General features: G+C 38.1%; 5 non-coding genes across 5 annotated transcripts; all 5 read left to right on the top strand.

Annotated features, from left to right (window-relative positions):
• The first annotated feature begins 5,538 nt into the window (after positions 1-5,538).
• Positions 5,539-5,607, top strand: LOC128661918 (small nucleolar RNA SNORD31). The gene has a single exon (XR_008402687.1). It is a non-coding gene; the product is annotated as a small nucleolar RNA SNORD31 (small nucleolar RNA).
• Positions 5,608-7,002: 1,395 nt separating this feature from the next.
• LOC128661904 (small nucleolar RNA SNORD29) lies at positions 7,003-7,069 on the top strand. Its single transcript, XR_008402675.1, has one exon. It is a non-coding gene; the product is annotated as a small nucleolar RNA SNORD29 (small nucleolar RNA).
• A 1,398-nt stretch (positions 7,070-8,467) lies between these two features.
• On the top strand, positions 8,468-8,537 carry LOC128661912 (small nucleolar RNA SNORD30). Its single transcript, XR_008402682.1, has one exon. It is a non-coding gene; the product is annotated as a small nucleolar RNA SNORD30 (small nucleolar RNA).
• A 10,736-nt stretch (positions 8,538-19,273) lies between these two features.
• Positions 19,274-19,342, top strand: LOC128661913 (small nucleolar RNA SNORD31). The gene has a single exon (XR_008402683.1). It is a non-coding gene; the product is annotated as a small nucleolar RNA SNORD31 (small nucleolar RNA).
• Positions 19,343-19,887: 545 nt separating this feature from the next.
• LOC128661911 (small nucleolar RNA SNORD30) lies at positions 19,888-19,957 on the top strand. The gene has a single exon (XR_008402681.1). It is a non-coding gene; the product is annotated as a small nucleolar RNA SNORD30 (small nucleolar RNA).
• Positions 19,958-24,679: the final 4,722 nt, after the last annotated feature.

Here is a 24,679-nt window from a genome sequence, read left to right as displayed (position 1 = left end):
TGGACAGCACCAATAAACAAGTGCTATCCATGGTTCTGAACCAAACATTTGCTTGCTCCTTAGCATAGATGCCTTTTTCAAATAAAGGTAGCAAGATAACGAAGAAAAATTGATAATAGAAGTAAATTAGAAAGTTGCTTAAAATTGCATGCTCTATCTGAATCATGAATGGGGAAAAAAAAATTGGGTTTAGTGTCCCTTTAACCCCTTGAGTGCTAATGACGGCTCTGAGCTGTCAGAGTTTCCCACTCTGGTGCTAATGACGGCTCAGAGTCGTCACTAGCACTCTCCCAACTTGAGGGAGATCTTGGGGCTCCTACCCCGGCGATCGGTGCTGCATAATGAAAGGCATTGCCGGGGCTTCCGTTTTTGCGTGGTGACGTCACGCGTAATAAACGTGATGACGTCACCGCAACTTTATTTAACATTAACAATGTTAAATATAGGAGCAGGGGGCATGCTGCTTAGAAGCCTGTATCTCAGGCATCTAAGCAGCTACAGACCCCCAAGACCCACTGTTGAAAGGTAATCGCCTAACCTTTCCAACGGTGTAAGTCTTGGGGATCTGAAATAAATTTTATAAAAAAAAAAAAATTAAAAATAAAAAAACCCTTTAAGAAAATCTTAGCACTCAAAGGGTTAAAGGTACAGTATACATCTAAGTTCATGTAATTGACACCACTATAAAGAATATGCACAGATACCGATGTAGTAATCCAGTATAAAACAGTTTAAAAACTTACTTAGAAGTTTCCAGCTTAGCTATGTTTAAAAGGTTACTGGAACACCCACTAAAAGTGGGGAAATAGTGCCCCCCCCTTTCCTTTGCCTATGAAAAGACCCTTTACACAAGCAGAAGGAAGCTGGAGTAGGTATACGTTGGTATTCTCCTAACTGGCTTGGTTAGGTGTGAGAGATCCAGACCCCCCAAACCTTACACTGTTGGAAAGGTTAGGCGATTACCTTTCCAATGGTGGGTCTGTAGCTGCTGTTAAGTATAAATAAAGTTGCGTGGTGACGTTATTGCGTGTTGTCACCGCGCATAACGTGAAGCCCCGGCGATGCCTGTCACTATGCAGGCCCGATCACCGGGTTCGGAGCCCCCATATCTCCCTCAAGGTGGGAGAACCACCTGAGTGAGAAACTCTGCGACGGCTCAGAGCCGTCATTAGCACTCAAGGGGTTAAAAAAAAATTTATTTTATTTTTTTTGTGTTTTTTTTTTTAACTGTATGGGCTATATAAATGGATAATCTACAAAACATTTAGGCAAAGAAAAATCTAGTGTATAAAGTCCCTAAGCCACTAATTTCTTTCATGATTCAAAAAATGCATTTTTAAATGTTTGGTTTATTTCCTCCTAGTATCCTTTGTTGACGAGCCTTGCCTAGGAAGGCTCAGGAGTAGAAATGTGCTACTGGGAGCTAGGTGCTGATTGGTGGCTGCACATATATTGCTCTTGCAATTAGCTCACCAGTTGTGCATTGCTGCTCCTTCACCCATGGATACGTATATGAATGCGTTTCAGATTAAACAGAAGAGCTTGTTCTAACTTTCTGTACCACAAAAGAGAAATCTCTTAATTGGTACTTGGCTGTTAAAATGGTCACTATTTGGGTGATTCCTTTTTGCTTAGCTCATTGTCTTCACAGGTAGTAACTGTCCACTGAAAATAAAACTACAGATTTCCTTTACCATTTTTGTAAGTAAACTGAAAAGTTGTGGTGATTTTTGCTTTATAGAAATATTTCAAACTGTTTCTTCCTCCCACAGTTCATCAGCCAAAGGTTTTTGCACTGGCAAATGACTAATCCCTAAAAATGTTATAGTAATGTCTTATGCCTGGTCTATGATGCATACTGTTGTATACAAAAGTTTAGGAACCCCTGACAATTTCCTTGATTCCAATTAATAAATAATTGGATGTGTGGATCAGCAATTTCATTTTGATCTATCAAGTAACTGAAGGACACAGTAATATTTCAGTAGTGAAATGAGGTTTATTGGATTAACAGAAATTGTGCAATATGCATCAAAACGAAATTGGACAGGTGCATACATTTTGGGCACCCTTGTCATTTTGTTGATCTGAATACCTGTAACTACCTAGCACTGATTAATTGGAACACACAATTAGTTTGAGCACATTAAGCCTTGTACTTCATAGACGGGTGCATCCAATCATGAGAAAAGGTATTTAAGGTGGCCAATTGTGAGGAGTTCTTTGACTCTCCTCTGAAGATTGGCAACATGGGGGCCTCAAAACTCTCAAATGACCTGAAAACCAAAATTGTTCAACATTATGGTTTAGGGGAAGGCTACAAAAAGCTATTGCAGAGATTTAAGCTGTCGGTGTCCATTGTGAGGAAATGGAAGACGACAGGCACAGTTCTTAAGGCCAAAAGTGGCTGGCCAAGTAAAATATTGGAAAGGCAAAGGATAGTGAGATGGTCAAAAACAGACCACCTCCAACATCTTGCTGCAGATGGTCACTGCATCGTTCAACAATTCAGTGCACTTTTCACAAGGAGAAGCTGTATGGGAGAGTGATGACCACTCCAGAGTCGCTTGAGGTATGAAAATGCACGTTTGGACAAGCCAGCTTCCTTTTGGAAGAAGGTCCTGTGGACTGATAAAACAAAGATTGAGTGTTTGTTCATAACAAGGGGCGTTGTGCATGGCGGCAAAAGAACACAGCGTTCCAAGATAAACACTTGCTAGCCACAGTAAAATTTGGTGAATGTTTCATCATGCTGTTGGGGCCAGTGCTGGTACTGGTAATCTGGTTAAAGTTAAGGGTCGCATGGATTCCACTATCCGCAGATAATTGAGAAGTTACTCCAGGGCTGGATATTTCAACAAGATAATGACCCAAAACACTGTTTAAAATCTACTCTGGCATTTATGCAGAGGAACAAGTACAATGTTCTGGAATGGCCATCCCAGAACTGAATTATCATTGAAAATCTGTGGGTTGACTTGAAGCAGGCTGTCCATGCTCGGCAACCATCAAACCTAACTGAACTGGAGATGTTTTGCAAGGAGGAATGGTCCAAAATACCTTCATCCAGAATCCAGACACACACTCATTACAGGCTTTAGGAAGTGTCTAGAGTAGGGTTGCCACCTGCCCCGGTTTCACCGGGACAGTCCTGGTCTGAGGCTCTGTCCCTCAACTGCCCCGGGCTAAGCGCTCTCCTGGCGCAGCAAGGAGCAGTGAGCACAGACTTTACAAAAAATTAGGCCAGAGGAGCACTTAGCCCGGGGTTATTAAAAAAAAAAAAAAAAAAAAAAAAAAAAAAAGGTAGGTGGAGGATGGTGTGGGAGGGGGGGTAGAGGCCGGTCGAGGAGGGGAGTCGTCACATCCTGCAGCAGAGAGAGGCAGGTGTTGGTGCGGTGCCAGGTAGGACCGTAGGAGGCAGAGTTTGTAAGCTCAAACAGTGGGGTAATAAGGGAAATTGGAATCATATAGGCAGTCTGAGTGTTGAGCTTGTTTAGGACAATTTAGAGGAAGGGTCTGTGTACAGTGAGCACATCTGAAATTTGATGTGTGTATAGAGAAATCTATAGATATAGATTTCATAATGAATTTGAGGCCGCGAGGAGCCACGCCCTGAACCACACCATCCTCCATCTCTCCTCCAGACAGTCAGACTCCACCTACCTTTTCTAGAGGCTGTTATTTCTGCTAAAGGAGGCTCTACTAAATATTGATGCAATTTTTCTTGTTGGGGTGCCCAAAATTATGCATATTGCACATTTTCTGTTAATCCAATAAACCTAATTTCACTATTGAAATATTAATGTGTCCTTCAGTTAATTGATAGATCAAAATGAAATTGCTGATCCAAACACCCAAGTATTTATAAATTAAAATAATGGAAATTGTCAGGAATGCCTAAACTTTTGCTTTAGATTGTATATCTGACTGTACTTAAATACTGAGACCAGGCTCTAGTATAAAATGTACGTCTTCAGCACCTGGGTAGCTCTTTCTGGTTAGTGGCTAAATGTAGCCACCAATTAGCAAGTGCTACCCAGGGTGCTGAACCAAAAATGGGCAGGCTTCTAAGCTTACATTCTTGCTTTTCATATAAAGATACACGAACTCAAACTGATTTTGTTTTCAGTATCCCTTTTAAACTGCATGTACCAGAGGCGTATTATGGCCTAGGCCAACAAGGCCGGTGCCTAGGGCAGCAGATTTGGGAGTGGCAGCACATCTGCCCTATCCTCTCTAAAAGCCAGCACACAATGCAGTGAGCGATAAAGTGGAGGCTTTTACAGAGAAGACAAGGCACGTGCACTAATTAAAGTCTCTCCTCACAGGCAGTGCTCCTTTACACCGTTGCTTCATTTAGAAATGCCAGCATTTTTGCAGTGGAAGCGTTCTTGGTGAGAAACTTGCCCAGGGATATGCTTACAAGGTGATGCTGGAGAAGACCTTGTGCCGATATGCTGCCTCACCTTGTCGGCTGTGGTGGGTCTGCGAGCGCAGTGCTTATTGCAGGTCTTAGTAACTAACAGACTGGATGCGTCTGTGCACTGCTTGGATCAGGTTGTGATGTTTAATCATAAACTCTCAGCGCTAATGTATGTTAGCTACTAATAGCTAGCTTTCTCTGCATTCATGAACCCACAGAGTAAATAGTAAATGAACACTTAAAAAGTTTAATTACTTAAATGATGGCAATTACTGTATGTTGTTGCATGTGAAAGGCAGTCATTGTTTCAAAGTGTATTCTTCTTTCCTTCCCTCCCTTCTTTCCCTTTCACTCCTTTTCAATCCCTTCTTCTTCCCCTTTTCTCCTCTCCCTCCCCACTTTTTTCTTTCTCCCCTCCCCTTTTCTCTCCCTTCTCTCAGGGAGAAAATGGTATTGGATTCAAGTGTTATGCTAGCCCATTTTCTTTTGCATTATGAAAAAAAAAAAACTTTACACACTGACCCAAAAAAAATATTAATGGAGAAGATGGACTAAAACCTTTGGGGGGCAGCAGGATTTTGAGTGCCTAGGGCAGCACAAAACCTAAATACGCCACGGGCGTGTACCTAGAAGAATTGATTTTTTTTTTTTTTTTTTTTTTTTAAAGCAGATGGTGATCACACCAAATTTGATTTAGATATTTTTTTTTTTTTTTTTTTTTTCTGAGTAATTCACAATTCATATAATAAAACAAATACTATGTTCCTTTTTACAATGGATATGAATGCTTCATTTGGCGTAATTTTTTTTTTTTTTTTTTTGTTACTTTACACAACTCATTTAAAGCCTTTACATAATTGCAAAATACTGAATTGGGGCAATGCACAAGTTTTGGATGTAAAATGGGTGGTAATTTGCTGTTAATTATAAAGTTGACATTTATTTTAGTGTAGGAAACCTAGTTTAATCAGGGGCCTTTTTGTATGGTGTAATTCTATCTTGGTCCCCTTGAATACACTTTACAATGTGTAGCAATAACCCACTGTAAGCTTACTAGACTAGACCCAATTTATACATAGTGTGATCTGAGTTTCCTAGTCTGCTTCTGATGCACCTTGGCCAGTGATGATCTTTATACCGCCCCAGCCTGATCAATGTGACTGAGTGGTTTGTTCTGAGACTGCCAGTCTGGTCATGGCACATTGTGTATAATGTGACTATGTAGTAGAGCTGCAAGAACTAATCAGCATAATCGTTAATTGATTATGAAAATAGTTGTCAACAAATCTCAATACGTTTGTCTGTGCACATCACCAGGTGCTTTGCTCCAGCACATGGTATTGTGTTTTATGGTTATGCCCTTAGCCTAAAAGACATCTACAGACATATTTTTTACTTTTCACTTTTTAGGACACTTTATTTTTAAGTTTACAACTACTCCTGTCTTATGTGCAACCCAGAAATAAAATAGTAGTCATAAATTGGATTGTTTATATAAAATCAGGTGATTTGGGATTATGCTTTGCATGATATAGTGCCAAGCTTATTTACACCTAGCCCTAGATTGATGACATTTGTTATATGAATTGGTCACTATTACCTGTTTGCACAATTTTTAGCAGATAGCTTGCTATTGCTGATATATGTACTCTATAGATAAATGTGAGGCTGTCCTTTTACATATAATTTAGATATATCTATCCTCCAGAAACAAGTTATGAAGCAGCGGTCTAAAGACTACTGCTCCGTAACTTGTCCGTCTGCTCAGAGGCGGCAGACAACCAGATCGGGTTGATTTCCGGCAAATGTCTGACACCCCCTGCTAGCAGCCAATTGGCCGTGAATCTGCAGGGGGTGGCAATGATAAATGCCAACAGCGTATGCTGTCGGCATTTATCGATTTGGAGCGGACATGATCTGCAATATCGGATCATTTCCGCTCGCACATTATGTATGGTTTTTAGTTTTTTTTTTGTTTGTTTTTTTTTTGTTTTGTTTTTTTTTATGTAACAAATTGTGTGTCCCCTAAACATATAAATATCTATATGCAGTGGTAAAGTCGAGCCCACTTGCATTGGTGGAGAACTAACAAAAATAAATAGCACACATTGGGGATATTGGCAAAACCCTATTTATGCATCTTGGGCACCTCAACACCGTCTGTCTGCCTCTTCTCTGCTGCAGGCAAAAAAGAGCCAGCCTCAGCCAGGAGCACGTGAACATGTTGACATTTTTGCATTTCAATGCAAAGTTTCTGAAAGAATGAATAACAATGTTATAAACTGTGATCGTCTAACTCTTTCTACTGCCTCTTTACAGTTTTGTGGTTTTGCTTTATTATAAAAATGTCTTCTGCTGCTTAAAAAAATTGGACCAACAGTTGTTTTAGTTGGAAGTTTGTTTATAATCTGTATGTGGATTTTATTTTATATATATATATTCTGATTAATCGTTGGTTGCAGCCCTACTATGTAGTAACGTGCTTTTTCTTTAGATGCACAGCCAAGATCCCTTCTCACTACCAACCATGTCACACTGGCCTGGTAAGTGTTTGCTGAATCATTAAGTCATTGAAGATTTTGCAGTGATGAGTCAAACTAGCTCACTTTGACATTAACAATGAAACGGTTTGAACAACTGAGCAGATTATGATTAATTGCTAAGACTATTTCTAATTGCTATGATTCTTAAATTTCGTTTATATTATTTTTTTTTTTTTTTTTTTTTAGTATCTTTGAAGAGATGCCAATGTTACAGGTACGTTATAACTTCAAATAATTGTAATGTGCTTTCCTTTGAGGACATGGCTGTAAAAATTGGTCCTATTCAGAGCATGCAGTTTTTGTAACCATTCCAATTTACTAAAATGTGAGGTCTTATTTGTAAGAACTTAAAGGGACATTACGGTCAAAATTTAAATGTACACAGATGAATGTCACTTTAGATGAATCGGTGCCTGGTTTTTAATCCTATTAAAAACCAAAGGCACTTTAATTCATCAATTTACATTTCACTCGCTTCAAATACTTACCTTTTAATCTTCACAGCCGCTTCAGTGATTGCCCCGGCTGTTGGAAGCCTCTTCATACGTCAGAAATGACGAATCCGGCTTCCTCCAATCACAGCTTCCCCCCCCCCCGGGAGAATCTTGGTCTGAGGCAATGCCCTGATTGGAGGAAGCCGGATTAGTCATTTTGGACCCGCGAAGAGGGCTTGCAATGGGCGGAGGAAGCACTGCAGCGGCTGTCATGATTAAAAGTTAAGTTTTAAGTAGTCTAAGAAAATGAGTGAAATGTAAATTTTGATGAATTAAAGTGCCCTTTGTTTTTAATAGGATCATTAAAATCCAGGCACCGATTCATCTAAATTGACATTAATTTTAAGATAGAAACCTATTTGCAATATACATTCTATAGTAAGTTATCAATGTTTTTTAGTAATATTTTCCTCTGCACATGTATGTGAAGTATAGCTAGATATTCTTTGTGCACCATATGCTTAAATACTGCAGCTTCTCAGATCCTAAGTGGGGCTTGTATGTCAGTAATTAACAAATTGAGTCATTCCCAGATGGTACAAGTACCTTAGGCTCTTTGTGCAACTGCTGTGTTTAAAATGCTGGTGTACGGTGCATACTTAAATACTCTCTTGATACCGCTATAGCTTTGATTATTAACATTTTTGTTAATAGGTGTAGATTACAAAAATGCTTCTATTCAAAACTGAAACGCATCCATTTGGATTCCAATTTTGGCTGGAATGTCCCTTTAACTAGGTAGACTCCATGGCATTCCCAGGTATTAAGCCGTGTCAAATATGTAAGCTGTGGTTAGACAACATTATCAATGTGCAGCCCTGAGCCTACTTGGAAATTTATTTTTTGAAACTGTACAAAGTGTTATGTTTAACTGAAGTTAAGTGAATCATTCACAATTTAATAAAACAAATACTTCTATGTCCCTTTACACACCTCACTTAAAACCTTTATTACAAAATGCACCTGTGACGAGGCAGATCACATGCTAAAATAGTACTGCAATCTGCTGACATGATGATCATCTCTTGGAATCTCGTTCGGCTGAATGTTTCTGATGAGAATTAATTACTGAAGTCAGTATGGTGGCTAAGAATGTTAATATTGCTAGTCTGTCATTACAGCTTCTGCACAACAGCAAAACTATTCAATACTTAAAGAATATGCTGCTTTAACCAGAGCTTTATAGGTAAGGCTCAACACTTTATACCTTGCTCGATTTAACTGACTTTTTTTGTTTTTTATAACAGATTATCTGGAATGTTGCCAACCCCAGGTGAGCTCTCTAATTAAAATAAACCTTGTAAAGAAAACCGGTAGAATTACTGGCTCAAATTGCAAACTTTAGAAACTCTCTAATGCAGGAGAGATGTCATTGCTTTAATCCCCTCGTTATGAGCTAGGATAACATTTTACTACCCCAGTCTGAGTGGTGCGTTTCTGATTTGCCATAATCACTCATAGCTGGATTTGGCTTTGTAACATGCCCACTCTATGCTAAAGTATCCAGGGATGTGATGCATGTGAAATAGAATTGTAATCTTAAACCCTGTAGTAGAGATGAATACTAATGCTGCCCCACTGGAGGAGGATCTATCGCCATGAATGTGTCCTCAAACTTGGGATATAATGTATTCCCTTTAATGTGGGGGGGGGGGGTTGTTTTTGGGTTTCATAGCAAACAGATGAGAGGCCAACTCTTATAAAGAATACACTAATAGCACTCAAGGTTTAGGGGTTAATCTAACAGCTTTATAAAGCTGATAATAGACCACAAAGTATGAAGAATGTGGGATCACAAAAATAAAACTTAAACTTTTATTACGTCACATAAATAGGATGTTTGCCTTTAAAGCACTCGGGTACTTTAAGGCAGTAACATGTATTCTAGCTCAAGGAATGAGTTGCCAACCATGATTGGTGAAATGTATTAAGAGCTGGCTTTAATGGTTCCACACCTCACTTAAAGTTGTCAGATATTCCCCTTATAAAGCAATTTCACTTAAGTTCAGTACTTGTTGTTCCTCACTAATATGAACCTTTAGTTAAAGGGACAGTATACACTCATTTTCATATAACTGCATGTAATAGACACTACTATAAAGAATAAGATGCACAGATACTGATATAAAAATCCAGTATAAAACTGTTTAAAAACTTACTTAGAAGCTGTCACTTTGGCTCTGTTGAAAAGGTAGCTGGAAAGCCCACTGCAAGTGGCAAATAAGACACTCCCCCCTCGAGCGTATTCACATAAAACTTTGGGGCTTGGTTAGGAGTCTGAAAATCAGAGCAATGTTATTTAAAAATAAGCAAAACTATACATTAATTAAAAAAAAAAACTTTATGGGCTATATAAATAGATTATCTACAAAACATTTATGCAAAGAAAAAATGTGTAATGTCCCTTTAAGGTGCTTAATCTTATATAGAACAGATTAAGTTAATGTAGAGGTACAAAGGGATCCCATTTGTTGCATAACTGATTCGGATAGTCTACATTACAAGAAATTATTACTCATTAGCAATGCAGAGGTTAATATAGTAGCCTGATATGCAATATGTAAATAACCACTTGTGAGCTCAAACTAAAACCTCGTTATGCATATTATCAATGATGCAGGTTCAGTGTGAGCTCCGGTATACTATGTGTAAATGTGTTGCAAAAATATTACCCAAATGAGGTTAAATTAATTTAAGAGGTAAGTCTTAATAATAGCAAGAGTTAAGTGCAAAAACGCATGAGTAGCGGAATGTAATTGTATTAGCTCTGAGCCGCTCTAGTATGGTAGAGATTCGAGGCTGAGCATTCCTATGATAAGTAAGCAAACTGTATTAAAGGATTGCGTTCCGTTATAATTTTTAAGCCAAACAACTAACATATTAAAGGTAATAAACGTTAATTAAAACCTACTGATCTATGTTTTCTCCAAAACGAAGTTTCATAACGTTCTAACAGTTATATCTTTTATTTGCCGATGTCGCGTTATCCTGCCCACTATTTTCAGCACTGCATGTTCAAAATACTTAAACCAATGAAATTGTGTTTAAAGCACCATTTTGATACCTAGGTGTTGTAAACGGATTGGTACAGAGCAAAGGATACCCGCGGAGTGGGTTTGGAAAACAATTAAATTTGCAGACAAGATTTCTGATATACGGTAGAGATGTTAATGAAATGCTATTGATAAAAAGCGTAGTTGGTTAGTAACAGGCATAGAAAATATTTACTTACAGTGGCCCTTTAAGGGAACTTGAGGCAATTTAAAACACAGGAGCTCCTAGGACTCCTCACCAGTACCCTTATGTCCCTAACATGTTTTGCCTTAAACGGCTTTGTCAAAGGCAATCTCGCCGCTGGGTAATCTGCTTTTTATAGTGTATGATCAGTCACGCCCACATTGGATTGGCTTTCAGTTTGACGCTCGCAATCCGTATCTCGGCCATCCTGTTTGTGCTGGTTGGCTGAACTGGTTATAGGTATTGCATTTTTAAAGTGAATAAAGTCAGTCAGCCTGCTAAACGCAGCATTAAAATTTATTTCAAAATAGGTATACTTCATGATTTTTGTAATCAATTTTTAATTACCGAGTATATTGTAATTAAATCCCTGCGATCGTACTTTTAATCCTCCGCCCGCCATCTTTGATTAATTGACATAGTAGGCTCGATCTTGTCAACCAATCATTTAATCCCCCCCCCCCCGGGAGACTAAACACCTTTTCTCTACGTCACGCGTCCATAATGCTCTTGCGTTAGAGCGCTGTTCTATCACTGATCTCGGACCCGCGTTAACATTTCATGCTTGCACTCTAACATTTTTTGGTTTTAGTAATTTGTTCCTCAACGCTTGGATTGCAAGGTAAATTGTGATCGTACAGGGGCACAAATTTTAAAAACAATATAATGCGTTATTAATCCTTACTGGGCATTAAATATAACTACATCGGCGTACCTCTACATAAACAGCGGGTGGGACCGCTGTATGCGTAACATTGAAATAAATAAGGAAGTTGCGGATGGGAGGAGCTGGTCCATAAAACGGACAAATTGGTAATCCAAATATAATTTCAATTTTTGCCAAAAAGTGGCAGTTTTAATTATACCAAAATGCAATTAAGATATACGTTCAAAGTAGATGAAATTTACGTTCACTTTAAGAAGCAGTTTTGCTAAATTTGTAACAAAGCTTTACATAAACAATCTAACGTTAAAAACCTCATCTCATGATTTGAAGTTATATTAAGGGCCCTTCATTGGCTAATGGGATCAGTAAAAAAATGGTATATAATTCTTCTGTATGATGATCTGTATTTAACTTGGTACTCAAATAGTCCTATTTAAATCTGACTAGCAAGATTGTCAAAGGTTGAGCTCTAAGGAACTGTTCATTCTAATGCATACTACCATTCCTGTATCAGACTAGTATCTTATTATGTGTATGTGTGCGCTCCAAGCATTAAAGAATAAATCGAATCCGATTATTATTGATGAACAAGATGTTAAGGCTGTATTATCCTATATTACCCATCTTCGAGTGGGATGTAAACCAATTTATGATTACTTTTATTCAATGTATTAAATATTACCCCCTTTTTATCACCTTGGTACATACTCAAGATTCAGTCACGTATCTATGTATTAGAATGAACAGTTCTTTAGAGTTCAACCTTTTTATGTCAATCTTGATAATGTCGCTAGTCAGATCTAAATGGCACTAATTGAGTACAGTACTAAGTTAAATACAGATCATCATACAGAATGAGCTTAATATACTGTTCCTATTAGCTAATGAAGGGCCCTTAATATATCTTCAATCATGAGATATGTGACATTTACTTTAGATCGTTTTATGTAAAGCTTTCTTGCCAAGTTAGCTAAACTCTACTTCTTAAAAATGCAATACCTATAACCAGTTCAGCCAATCTCCACAAACAGGATGGCTGAGATACTAATTGGATTGGCTGTCCGTTGATGAAGCTAGCAATGTGGGCATGACTGATCATACACGCTATAAAAAGCAGACTAACCAGTGGCAAGATTACCTTTTGACAAAGCAGTTTAAGATGAAACATGTTGGGGTACTGTTGAGTCCTAGGAGCTCTTGTGTTGCCTCAGGTTACCTTAATACAGTTTGCTTAATTGGCATAGGAATGTTCAGCCTCAAATCTCTTCCATACTAGAGCGGCTCAGATTTAATACACCATTACATTCCGCTACTCATGTATATTTGCACTTGACTCTTGCTCTTATGTTAAGACTCGGTTATCTCTGAAATTCATTTAACCTCATTTGGGTAATATTTACGTGACACATTAACACAAATAGTATACCGTAGCTCTCACACTGATACGGAACCTGCATCATTGATCCAATATGCATAGAGGTTTTAGTTTGAGCTCACAAGTGGTTATTAACATATTGTCTATCAGGTTTCTATATTAAGCTCTGCGTTGCTAACAATGAGTGATAATTTCTTGTAATTCTATCCAAATCAGTTAATTAACAAATAGGATCCCTCTATGTTCCTCTACATTAACTTGATCTGTTTAATATAAGATTAAGCTCCTTAAAGGGACACTGAACCCCAATTTTTTTTTTTTTTTTTTTTTTTTTTTTTTTTTGATTCAGAGCATGCAATTTTAAGCAACTTTATAATTTACTCCTATTACATTATTCATTATCTTGGTATCTTTATTTGAAATGCAAGAATGTAAGTTTAGATGCCGGACCATTTTTGGTGAACAACCTGGGTTGTTCTTGCTTATAGGTGGATAAATTCATCCACCAATAAACAAGTGCTGTCCATGGTCCTGAACCAAAAATGGCTAAGATGACTATCAAAGATAGCAAGAGAACATAGAAATTGATATGAGTAAATTAGAAAGTTGCATGCTCTATCTGAATTGTGAAATTTTTGGGTTCAGTGTCCCTTTTAACTAAGGCTCATATTGAGGAATAACAAGTACTGAACTTAAAAGGACAGTCAAGTCAAACCTTACATGCCCTTTTTGAATCATGAAATTTTACTTATCACCAATTTTGCTTTGTTCTCTTGGTATTAGTTGAAAGCTAAACCTAGAAGGTTCATATGCTAATTTCTTAGACCTTGAAGGCCGCCTCTAATCTAAATGCATTTTTATTTATTTTTTTATTTTTTTTCACCACTAGAGGGTATTAGTTCACTTGTTTCAAATAGAGAACATTGGGCTCATGCACGTGAATTTACCATATAGACAGCGCTAATTGGCTAAAAAGCAAGTCTGTCAAAAGAACTGAAATAAGGGGGCAGAGTGCTGAGGCACAACACAATTACAGAGGGAAAACGTGTATAATTGTTGGTTATGCAAAACTGGGGAATTGGTAATTAAGGAATTGTCTCTTTTAAAGCAACAAATTCTGGTGTTAATTGTCCCTTTTAACAAGTGCAATTGATTTATAAGTGGAATATCTGACAACTCACAAGTGAGGTGTGGAAAACCGTTAAAGCCAGCTCTTAATACATTTCACTTGATTTTTATTTATAAAATATTTTACCAGGAAGGATACATTGAGATTTCTCATTTCAAGTATGTCCTGGGTCCACAAAACATTGCATTGATACAATAGGGTACAATAAAATTAAAAAATGCACAATATATGCCAACATTTTACATAGAACAGGTAGGAAATATATAATCAACCATGACAGATGCATTCTGTTTTGACATATGTAAAGGGATCTCTTAAAGGATATTGGGCTTGGGGGAAGGTTTGAAAGTGTGTGGAGGTCATTCCATAATTGTGGTGCTCTGTAGGAAAAGGAGGATCAAGATGCTTTTTGTATTGAGGCAAGCTAAATGTACTGGATCGGAGGTTATAGGAGGTGGGAATAGCCGGGGAGAGCATTTTGCTCGGGTAGGGTGGGAGCTTCCCAGAAAGGCTCTTAAACACAAGGCAGGAAAGATGGAGGGAGCGTCTGGATTCCAGCGACAGCCAGCTTAGTTCTTCTAGCATGTCACAATGGTGGGTCCTGTAATTACGTAGCACAAAGCAGCAGAACGAGTTATAAAATTAAGTTTATTTAGGTGAGTTTGCAGTGCAGGTGCATATACTATGTCCCCGTAATCCATGATAGGCATCAGCATTTGTTGTACAATCTTTTTCTTTACTGTAGGGCTGAGGCAAGATTTGTTTCTGTACAGGGCTTCTAGTTTTGGATAATGTTTAGCTGCAAGTTTTTCTATGTGGAGCCCAAAATATAGATTGGGGTCTAACATACCCAAGTATTTGAAAGAGTGGACTGTGATCAGTGTGCAATTGGATTTTGTAATTTAGGTCCCGTTACAAAGATCATTGTGACAGTTTTGTCAGTGTTTAGGAAGAGTTTGTTTTTTGAGATCCACTTTTCTACCTCTGAACTGATCTTGGAGCACTGCTTCAAGCTACGGCAGATCGGTGGTATTTGCATAGATTAACGTGTCATCTGCGTACACATGTACAATTGAAGATTTGCAGATCATTTATAAATAATGTGAGTAGTAGGGGGCCAAGAATGGAACCTTGGGGGGAACACCACATGTGACTGGGAGAGGGAGTCACTGTCAGAAATGGAGACCTATTGTGATCAATCCGTTACATATGATCAAAACCAGGTTAATGGACGATCAGCAATACCAGAGTTCTTTAGTTTGAGCAGTAGTATGTTGTGGTCTGTGTCAAAGGCCTTTGCAAAATCAAGGAAAATAGCTCCAGTTAGGTCTCCTTGTTCCATGCCAGTTTGGATGTTGCAAACTTTTTTTAGGAGGGCAGTTGTAGTGGAGTGATTCGGGCAAAACCTGATTGAACAGGGGTCAGATAGTTAGTTTGTTGGTATTACTTGCATAATTGTGTATGGACGCAGTCTTCTAAGGGTGTGGGTTTTTTTTTTTTTTTTTTTGTTTTTTTTTTTGGGGGGGGGGGGTTGACAATACTGGGAGCAATGATATAGGGCGCTAGTTGGAAACCAAGGTTAACTCCCAACTTTTTGAATAGGCACTATTCTTGCAGTTTTCCAAAGTTTGGGTATGTATCCAGACATGAAGGATTCGTTAATTAGGGTTGACAGGTTTAGCAATTGCCGGTGCACTGACCTTCAACAGTATTGCTGGGATTTGATCAGGTCCAGACTGGTTTTTCATTTTTAGATTAAGGTGTTTCTTAATGACTTTGATGGGTCCAGGTCTAAAATTGATCTTCTCTATATTGGGTCTTTGCTGTTTTCGTGGGACCTGATCCACATTTGTAGTTCCAGGATGCGTGCCATTAATTAGTTTGTCAATCAGGGTGGTGGAGCATACGACAAAATAATTGTTAAAGGCATTTGCTACTTCTAAGGGGAGTTGCAAGGTTTAGTTATCCACATTGACAGTGGAGGGTTGGGAGTGGATTGGGGGATTTTGTAAGTTATTTATGAGTTTCCAAAACTTTCTAGGGTTAGATATGTTCAGATTTTTCACAGAAATATTGGGTCTTGGCCAATTTTGTTTAGTGCATATATTTTGCCATTATCTATAATAACAGGGTAGAATATGAGATCTATCTTCCAGAGGCTACCTGGTTGCAGAGGGCTGTGGGGCAGCTGAAGTATGTTCTGAATTTTCTTTAAAGACTGTGGCAAATATACTTTAAATTCAGCTGGTTGCAGAGAGCTGTGGTTGGAAGCTCATTCCTTAAGCTAGAATACATATTACTGCCTTTAAAGTACCCGAGTGCTTTTAATTCAAACATCCAATTTTATGTGACTTAATAGAAGTTTGTTTTATTTGTGATCCCACATTCTTCATACCTTGTGGTCTATCAGATTTGTAAAGCTGTTAGATTAACCCCTAACCCTTGAGTGCTATTAGTTTATGCTATTCGTGTATTCTTTAAGAGTCGGCCTAATTATCTGTTTGCTATGAAACTCAATACACAGCACCTCCTACCCATAATACAATTGTTAAAAGACAAATTATATTTATGTTAATGGTAATTTGAGGGATTATGTAAGACCGGTAGTAGTATATAAATATTCATTTGGGGGGGGGGGGGAGTTTAAGGATTTTAGTGATAACACATTTATAAGTTAAATGATAAATGGAGAGAGAGCTAACCATATATTCAGAAAAATTCAAATGAACAAATTCCATCAAATAGAAAAATATACAAAAAGGAAAAGAGGGAGTGGCATCATGCTGTGGTCCATATACAGTAGGTGGATTAATGGATTATCTCAGGACCTGTTACACATTTTGTAATTTACTGGATGACTCCAAATAGTTTTCTTAATATTGAAATAAGCATCCAATTTATTGGGTTTATAGTAGTTGGTGTTCTAAGGTCAAGATGCCTTCAATTTGTGTTAGCCTTATTGAAATTGAACAAATTGTTTGAGATTTCCAATATTGGGCAATTTAAAGATCTGGCTGCATTAAGGGATTTATCCCTAAAATTGTTATTGCAATGTCTTATGCCTGGTCTATGATGAATACAAGACAAGCATATATCTGACTGTACTGATGCATCTTAAATACTGAGACCAGGCTATAGTATAAAATGTACAATATCTATTGTCTTGTTCAGCACCTGGGTAGCGCTTTCTGGTTGGTGGCTAAATGTAGCCACCAATTAGCAAGCGCTACCCAGGGTTTTGAACCAAAATGGACTGGCTCTTAAGCTTACATTCTTGCTTTTCAAATAGATACCAAGAGAACAATGTGATTTGGGTTCAGTATCCCTTTAAACTTTGCAAGTGTACCTATAAGAATTGATGCATTTTTGAAAGCAAATGGTGCTCACACCAAATGTAGATTTATTTATATATATATATATTTTTTTTATTTTTTTTTATTTTTTTTCTTCTGTTAACTTGCTTTGCATTTTGACAGAACTAAAACCTTAACACTTCTGTTTTTTTAAAATTCTTACTTTGCATAAACTTTTTTTTTTTTTTTTTTGACACAATATAAAAAACATGATCTAAAGTTTAATCTTTGCTCTTACAGGGCCCAATATTGAATAGGATTTCCATAATCTGGTAATATGGCTCTTGTGTATAAGTCTAAAATGTTGTCCTGGCTACAGTAAAAAGAAAAGGTAAAATATGACACCTGCAGGGTTGAGAGATTAAACCTTGCTCCAAATAATGATTTAATGAGTCTTGTTTGTTCTTCAAATGACTTCAGACAAACTTAGCATGGTGAGTTCTGATTAAGATGACAAAATATGATAGTGGACTATTTAAACCTTTCCTTAATTCTCCCCCTCCGTTTTTTTTACAAGTGGTGCTTGCAACACTTAAAGGGACAGTCTACACGAGTTGTTGCATAAAAAGATAATGCCTTTACTACCCATTCCCCAGCTTTGCACAACCAACATTTATTTACTGTATATCCTTTAAACCTCTAAATTTCTGCATGTTTCTAAGTCACTAAAGACAGCCTCTTAATCACATGCTTTTCACAACAGGTGAGTGCTAGTTCATGTGAGACATATAGATAACGTTGTGCTCATACCTGGTGGGTTGTGTCGGACACTGCACCAATTTGATAAAATGCAAGTTAATAAGTCATGTGATCAGGGGGCTGTCAGAAAAGGCTTAGCTACAAGGTAATCAGAGGTAAAGTGTATTAATATAACCATGTTGGTTATGCAATTCTGGGGAATGGGTGATTAAGGCATTATCTATTTTTTTTTTTTTTTTTTTTTTTTTTTTTTTAAACGTTTTTAGCGTAGACTGGCACTTTAATGAAGGTATGCCTCTACTTGTAATTAAAGGGTAGTGTTACTCTTATTCCTATGCAATGGTAGTAATAGTAGAACATCTGCTGACACTGCCTGCAACACTGATACCACTGCTCTGTTGGGAGTCTGGTTTGCAAGCCATTTGAGAGTAATGCATGCTGCATTACAATCATAAATTGTCTTGAAGGCCCATAAATTGGTTGAAATGTCATTTTAAAATGTTAAACTAATTTGGAAATAAAATTGCACTGTTCTTTACTTCAATAAAAGTCCTGTGAGTGCCCTCCCACATCTAGACATTTCTACGTATTTATGAGGACAGCACCCTGGCCGTGATTACACCTGTGTGGAAGGAGTGCTGGGCTACCGGCTATGTAATTAGGTTATATATTGTGTGTGCTAAACAGCATTATAAAAATAATTGCACAACAGATTGTATCATCAAACTAAGAATGTTTATTAAACATTTTTTTTTACTTGCATTTTTCTGCAAACCGTTCTCTGCATTGTTGGCTAATATTGGGTCTGCACCTAATCTATGCATTTCAATCTGGAGTGATTAATAGGCAGTTAGGCACCCTCACCTCAAGCAGCTGGACAGGAAGATTAATAGGGAAGTGGCTGCTAGATCTTGTTGCTTGATGGGTCGGGTCTGCTCTGTGTACACAGATCAATTTCAGTCTGCTAAGCTTGCATTACTTTGCTGCAACACAAGCAGACGGCCTCACCTACTGGCTATTTTAATTAGTGCACTGCTTTTCAATAGCAGTCACATGACTGAAAAGGCCATTATTCTGAAACTGCGCAAATTGAACGTGTGTCAAAATACTGAATTGGGGCAATGCACAAGTTTTGGATGTAAAATGGGTGGTAATTTGCTTTTACATTATAAAGTTGACCTAATTTAGTGTAGGAAAAATAGTTTAATCAGGGGCCTTTTGTATGGTGTAATTCTAGCTTGGAACCCTTGAATACACTCTACAGTATGTGTAGCAAAACACACTCGGCTTACTAGACTTGACACAATTTATATAAAATGTGATCTTAGTTTCCTAGTCTGCTTCTGATGCACCTTGGCCAGTGATGATCTTTATACCGCCCCAGTCTGATCAATGTGACTGAGTGGTTTGTTCTGAGACTGCCAGTACAGTCATGGCACAGGCACACTGTAAGTAATGTGACTGCTGTGCATCTGTAAAGAAAAAGCACGTTACTACATACAAAGATCCCTTCTCACTACCCTGTCACACTGGCCTGGTAAGTGTTTGCTGAATCATTAAGTCATTGAAGATATTGCAGTGATGAGTTAAACTAGCTCACTTTGACATTAACAATGAAACGGTTTGAACAAACAAATGATTAATCGCTAAGACTATTTCTAATTGCTGATATTTAATTTCATTTTACATTTTTAGTATCTTTAAAGAGATGCCAATGTTACAGGTATGTTCTAACTTTAAATAATTGTAATGTTTTCCTTTGAGGACATGGCTGTAAAAAAAAAGTCCTATTCAGAGGATGCAAATTTTTGTAACCATTGCAATTTTACTAAAATGTGCTGTCTTTGTGTGAACTTAACTAGTGGTGTGGTTAGACAACATTGCCGTGTGTGTAACACTTCACTGTCCCATTACAAAATGCACCTGTGATAAGGCAGGTCACATGCTAAAATAGTACTGCAATCTGCTGACATGATGATCATCTCTTGGAATCTCGTTCGGCTGAATGTTTCTGATGAGAATTAATTACTGAAGTCAGTATGGTGGCTAAAAAAGTGTTAGTACTGCTAGTCTGTCATTACAGATTCTGCAAAACTACTCAATACTTAGAGAATATGCTGCTTTAACAAGAGCTTTATAGGTAAGGCTCAACACTTTATACCTTGCACCGTTTAACTGACTTTTTTTTTTTTTTTTTTTTTTAAGATTATCTGGAATGTTGCCAACCCCAGGTGAGCTCTCTAATTAAAATAAACCTTGTAAAGAAAACCGGTAGAATTACTGGTTCAAATTGCAAACTTTAGAAACTGGCTAATGCAGGAGAGATGTCGTTGCTTTAATCCCCTCGTTATGAGCTAGGATAACCTTTTACTACCCCAGTCTGAGTGGTACGTTTCTGATTTGCCATAATCACTCATAGCTGGATTTGGCTTTGTAACATGCCCACTCTATGATAAAGTATCCAGGGATATGATGCATGTGAAATAGAATTGTAATCTTAAATCCTGTAGTAGTTGAGATGAATACTGATGCTGCCCCACTGGAGGAGGATCTATTAATAGACATTAATTTGTCTTCATAAACTTGGAATATATTCACTTTAATGTGATGGGGGGTGTTTTGGGGTTTGTATTTTTGGTGGGGGTTAAGGATTTTAGTGATAAATTATAAGTTCAATTGTTAAATCAAAGATGGCATGTCAATATTTGAACAATTTATTTTTATAAAAAGATAAATGAACAAAAGAATAAGAAAAAATAAATGTACATTTCCAGGGTGTTTGAATACATGATATATTACAAGCAGATAAACCATAGCTTTTTATTACATTGTGTGGTGGTGGGGGGGGGGTCCCTGGTAGAGAAAAATCTAACCATATACTGTACTCAGAATATTGTAAATGGAACAATGTCCATCACATTAGAGTAAAGATACAAGAAGGAAAAGAGGGAGGGCAGGGGGTGTTATCATGTTATGGTGTATATATAGGTGGATTGATGGACTGATATCTCAGGACCTGTGACACATTGTTTACTGGAGGACTTCCACTAGTGGGGTTGTTTTTTTGTTTTTTTTTGTTTGTTTTTTAAATTCAGACCCCTAAGATTGGAAATGTTAGGCGATTACCTTTCCAATGGTGGGTCTTGTGGGTCTGTAGCTGCTTAGATGCCTGAGATACAGGCTTCTAAGCAGCATGCCCCCTTTCCCTATACTTTGTATTGCAAATTGTTAATAATGCAGGCCCGATCACCGGCGTAGCAGCGGGTGGAAGCCCCTAGATCTCCCTCAAGGTGGGAGAGTGCTAGCGACGGCTCTGAGCCGTCAGCACCAGAGTGGAAAACTCTGCGACGGCTCAGAGCTGTTAGCACTCAAGGGGTTAAAGGATATTAGGCTTGCGGGAGGTCATTCCATAACTTTGGCGCTCAGTAGGAAAAGGAGGATCGAGCTGCTTTCTTTTTGTATTGAGGCAAGCTAAATGTGCTTGTACTGGATCGGAGCTTATAGGAGGTGGGAATAGCCGGGGAGAGCATTCTGCTCAGGTAGGGTGGGAGCTTCCCAGAAAGGCTCTTAAACACAAGGCAGGAAAGATGGAGGGTGCGTCTGGATTCCAGCGTCGGCCAGTTTAGTTCTTTTAGCATGTCACACTGGTGGGCCTTGTAGTTGCATTGTAGCACAAAGCGGCAGAACGAGTTATACAATGTATTAAGGTGAGTTTGCTGTGCAGGTGCGTATACTACATCCCCATAATCCGATAGGCATCGGCATTTGCTGTACAATCTCTTCCTTTACTGTAGGGCTGAGCCAAGATTTGTTTCTGTACAGGGCACCTAATTTTGGATAAAGTTTAGATGCAAGTTTTTCTATGTGGAGGCCAAAAGATAGATTAGGGTCTAAGAACATACCCAACTATTTGAAAGAGTGGACTGCGGTAAGCGTGCAATTGGATTTTGTTTTGCTGCGTAGATGGGAATTCTGTAATTTGTGTAATTTTAGGCCCAGTTCCATGATATCCGTGTTATGAAAAATGATATTGCTGATGCGACACAGAAGGCTGTCTGCTATTCCGCCTTCTAATAAACGTAAAAGGTCGTGTGTTTTTGTTTTTTTTTTTTAAACTTCAAATGATACTGATGAATTTTGTAATGACCGACAACATACTGATATATCCACTTCTGATGAGGATCTCTCTGACTCAGAAGATCCTGCTTTTGACATTGATCAACTTATCTTTTTAAGATTGAGTATATTTGTTCTTTGTGGAAAGTATTGGTTACTTTTTGATATTGAGTCTAGTCCTCTTGATAAAAAAAAAAAAATCCAGTAAAAGTTGAAATTCTGTTTATTAACCTGTGGTCTAAGCCTGGTACTTTCTTTTTTTTTGTTTTTTTTTTTTTTGTTCCTGTTTAAAAGATTGTAGACTTTGCCAGTGGCTAACAGAGTTTTGGGAAAGTCCCTAAGGTTGATGGGGCTATTTCTACTCTTGCCAAGCGTACTACTATTCCTTTGGAAGATAGTACTACTTTTTAAGGATCCTTTAGATGGGAAAATTGAATCTTTGCTAAGGAAAGCTTATTTACATTCTGGCTATATTCTCCGGCTTGCCATTTCTATGGCTGATGCGGCTGCATCAACTCTTTGGTTGGATAGCGTAGCACAAGGGGGAAAAAGATTCTGATTTGTCTACCAATGTTAGTTAGCATCAGAGAAAATGATTAGCATATTGAAGCAATTTTTGTTATCCTCAAGATTGATAAAAATGTCTCTGGCTATTTTACTTAGAAGACCTTTATGGCTCAAATCATGGAATGCTGACATAGAAGCCAACTGAGAACCAAACAAATTACCCTGTAATGATAGAGATTGTAACCTTGATTTAGATACCATTTCCACTATTACTGGGTGTAAGGGAGATTTTTTTTATTTTTTAAAAAAAAAGAAAACAAACATCTAAGGGTAAAGCGTGAGCTTCTAATCGATTTTGTTCCTTGATTCCTTTTTGTTCCTTTCTTCAGAATAGAGAACAGAAAACCAATCCTTTTGCCATGGACTCTGGCTCCAATTGGAAGCCATCTTCAAGTTGGAATAAATCCAAGCTTTTTAAGAAGCCAAAACTGCATGAAGGTGCGACCCTCAATCCAGTTCTACTGGTGGGGGGGCAGATTGAAATTATTTCAAGACATTTGGGCAGGTTCCATTCAGAATATTGTCTCTCAGGGGTATCTAATTTTCTCATGTTCCAACAAATCCTGTGAAAATTCAGGCCTTCCTGAAATGTGTTTCAGATCTGGAGCTTTCAGGGGTAATTGTACCAGTTCCACTTCTGGAACAGGGTCTGGGTTTTTATTCAAATCTATTCATTGTCCCGAAAGAAAAATCTTTCAGACCAGTTCTGCATCTGAGGTTTTTGAATCACTTTCAAGATGGTGACTAAGGACTGCCTTTTGTTCAGCAAGGGCATTTTATGTCCACAATAGACCTACAGGATGCATATCTTCATAGTCCAATTCATCCAGACCACTATCTGTTTCTGAGATTCTCCTTTTCCAGGCAAGCATTAACTATTTGGCCTAGCGATTGCTTGAATCTTCTTGAAGGTTCTCAGTGCCCTATCTGTAATCGGAGAGCAGGGTATTGCAGCGTTTGCTTATTTGGATGATATCTTGGTACTGGCTCAATCTCTTCATTGAGCAGAATATCACACTTCAACTAGTGTTTCTTCAAAAACATGGTTGGAGGATCAATTTACCAAAGAGTTCCTTGATTCCTCAGACAAGGGTCACCTTTTTTAGGTTTCCAGATAGATTCAGTGTCCATGACTGTCTCTAACAGACACACAAATTAAATTGGTTTCTGCCTGTTGAAACCTTCAGTCTTGATTATTCCCTTCAGTGGCTATGTGCATGGAAGTTTTAGGTCTCATGACTGCAGCATCGGACACGATCCCCTTTGCTCGTCTTCATATCAGACCTCTGCAGCTTTGCATGCTGAATCAGGAGGCGAGGTTACCAATAAATATTTTAGAACTCTGTGCAATCTTCAGAGCTCTTCAGGCTTGGCCTCTATTAAAAAACTTTTTTGAGTTTTCAGACTAACAATATCACAACAGTGGCATATGTCAATCAGGGAGGGACACAGTTATTTAGCAATGAGAGAAGTATCTTGAAAACTTTCTTTGGCAGAGTCCAACTCTTGTCTAATTTCTGCGACTCATATTCCAGGTGTAGACAATTGGGAAGTGGATTATGTCATCACTTTGCATCCGGGGGAGTGGTCTCTTCATCCAGATGTTTCATCAGATTGTAAAGATTTGGTTCTTCCTGAAATATATCTGATGGCCTCTGTTATGAACAATACACTTCCCAGATATCTTTCCAGATCCAAGGATCCTCAGGCAGAGATGGTGGATGCTTTTAGCAGTTCCTTGGTTTTACCAACCTGCTTACATTTTTCCACCTCTGGTTCTTCTTCCAGGGGTGATTTCCAAGATTATATTGGCTTCACAGGTTCTGGTATGCGGATTTTGTCCCGATGTCCAGTTGCCAGCCTTGGTCACTTCCTTTCAGACCAGACCTTCTGTCTCAAGGTTTGTTTTTCCATCAGGATCTCAAATCGCTAAATTTGATGGTATGGAAATTGAACGCTTAGTTCTTAGTCATAGAGGTTTCTCTGACTCGGTGATTAGCACTGTTACAGGCGTGTAAGTCTGTTTCGAGGAAGATTTATTATCGGGTTTGGAAGACCTATATTTCATGGTGCTCC

The sequence above is a fragment of the Bombina bombina genome, chromosome 5 (genome assembly GCF_027579735.1).
Source record: "Bombina bombina isolate aBomBom1 chromosome 5, aBomBom1.pri, whole genome shotgun sequence".
In the NCBI taxonomy this organism is placed as follows: Eukaryota; Metazoa; Chordata; class Amphibia; order Anura; family Bombinatoridae; genus Bombina; species Bombina bombina.
The sequence above is the reverse complement of the archived record's forward strand: the minus strand, read 5'-3'. Positions and strand labels throughout refer to the sequence as shown.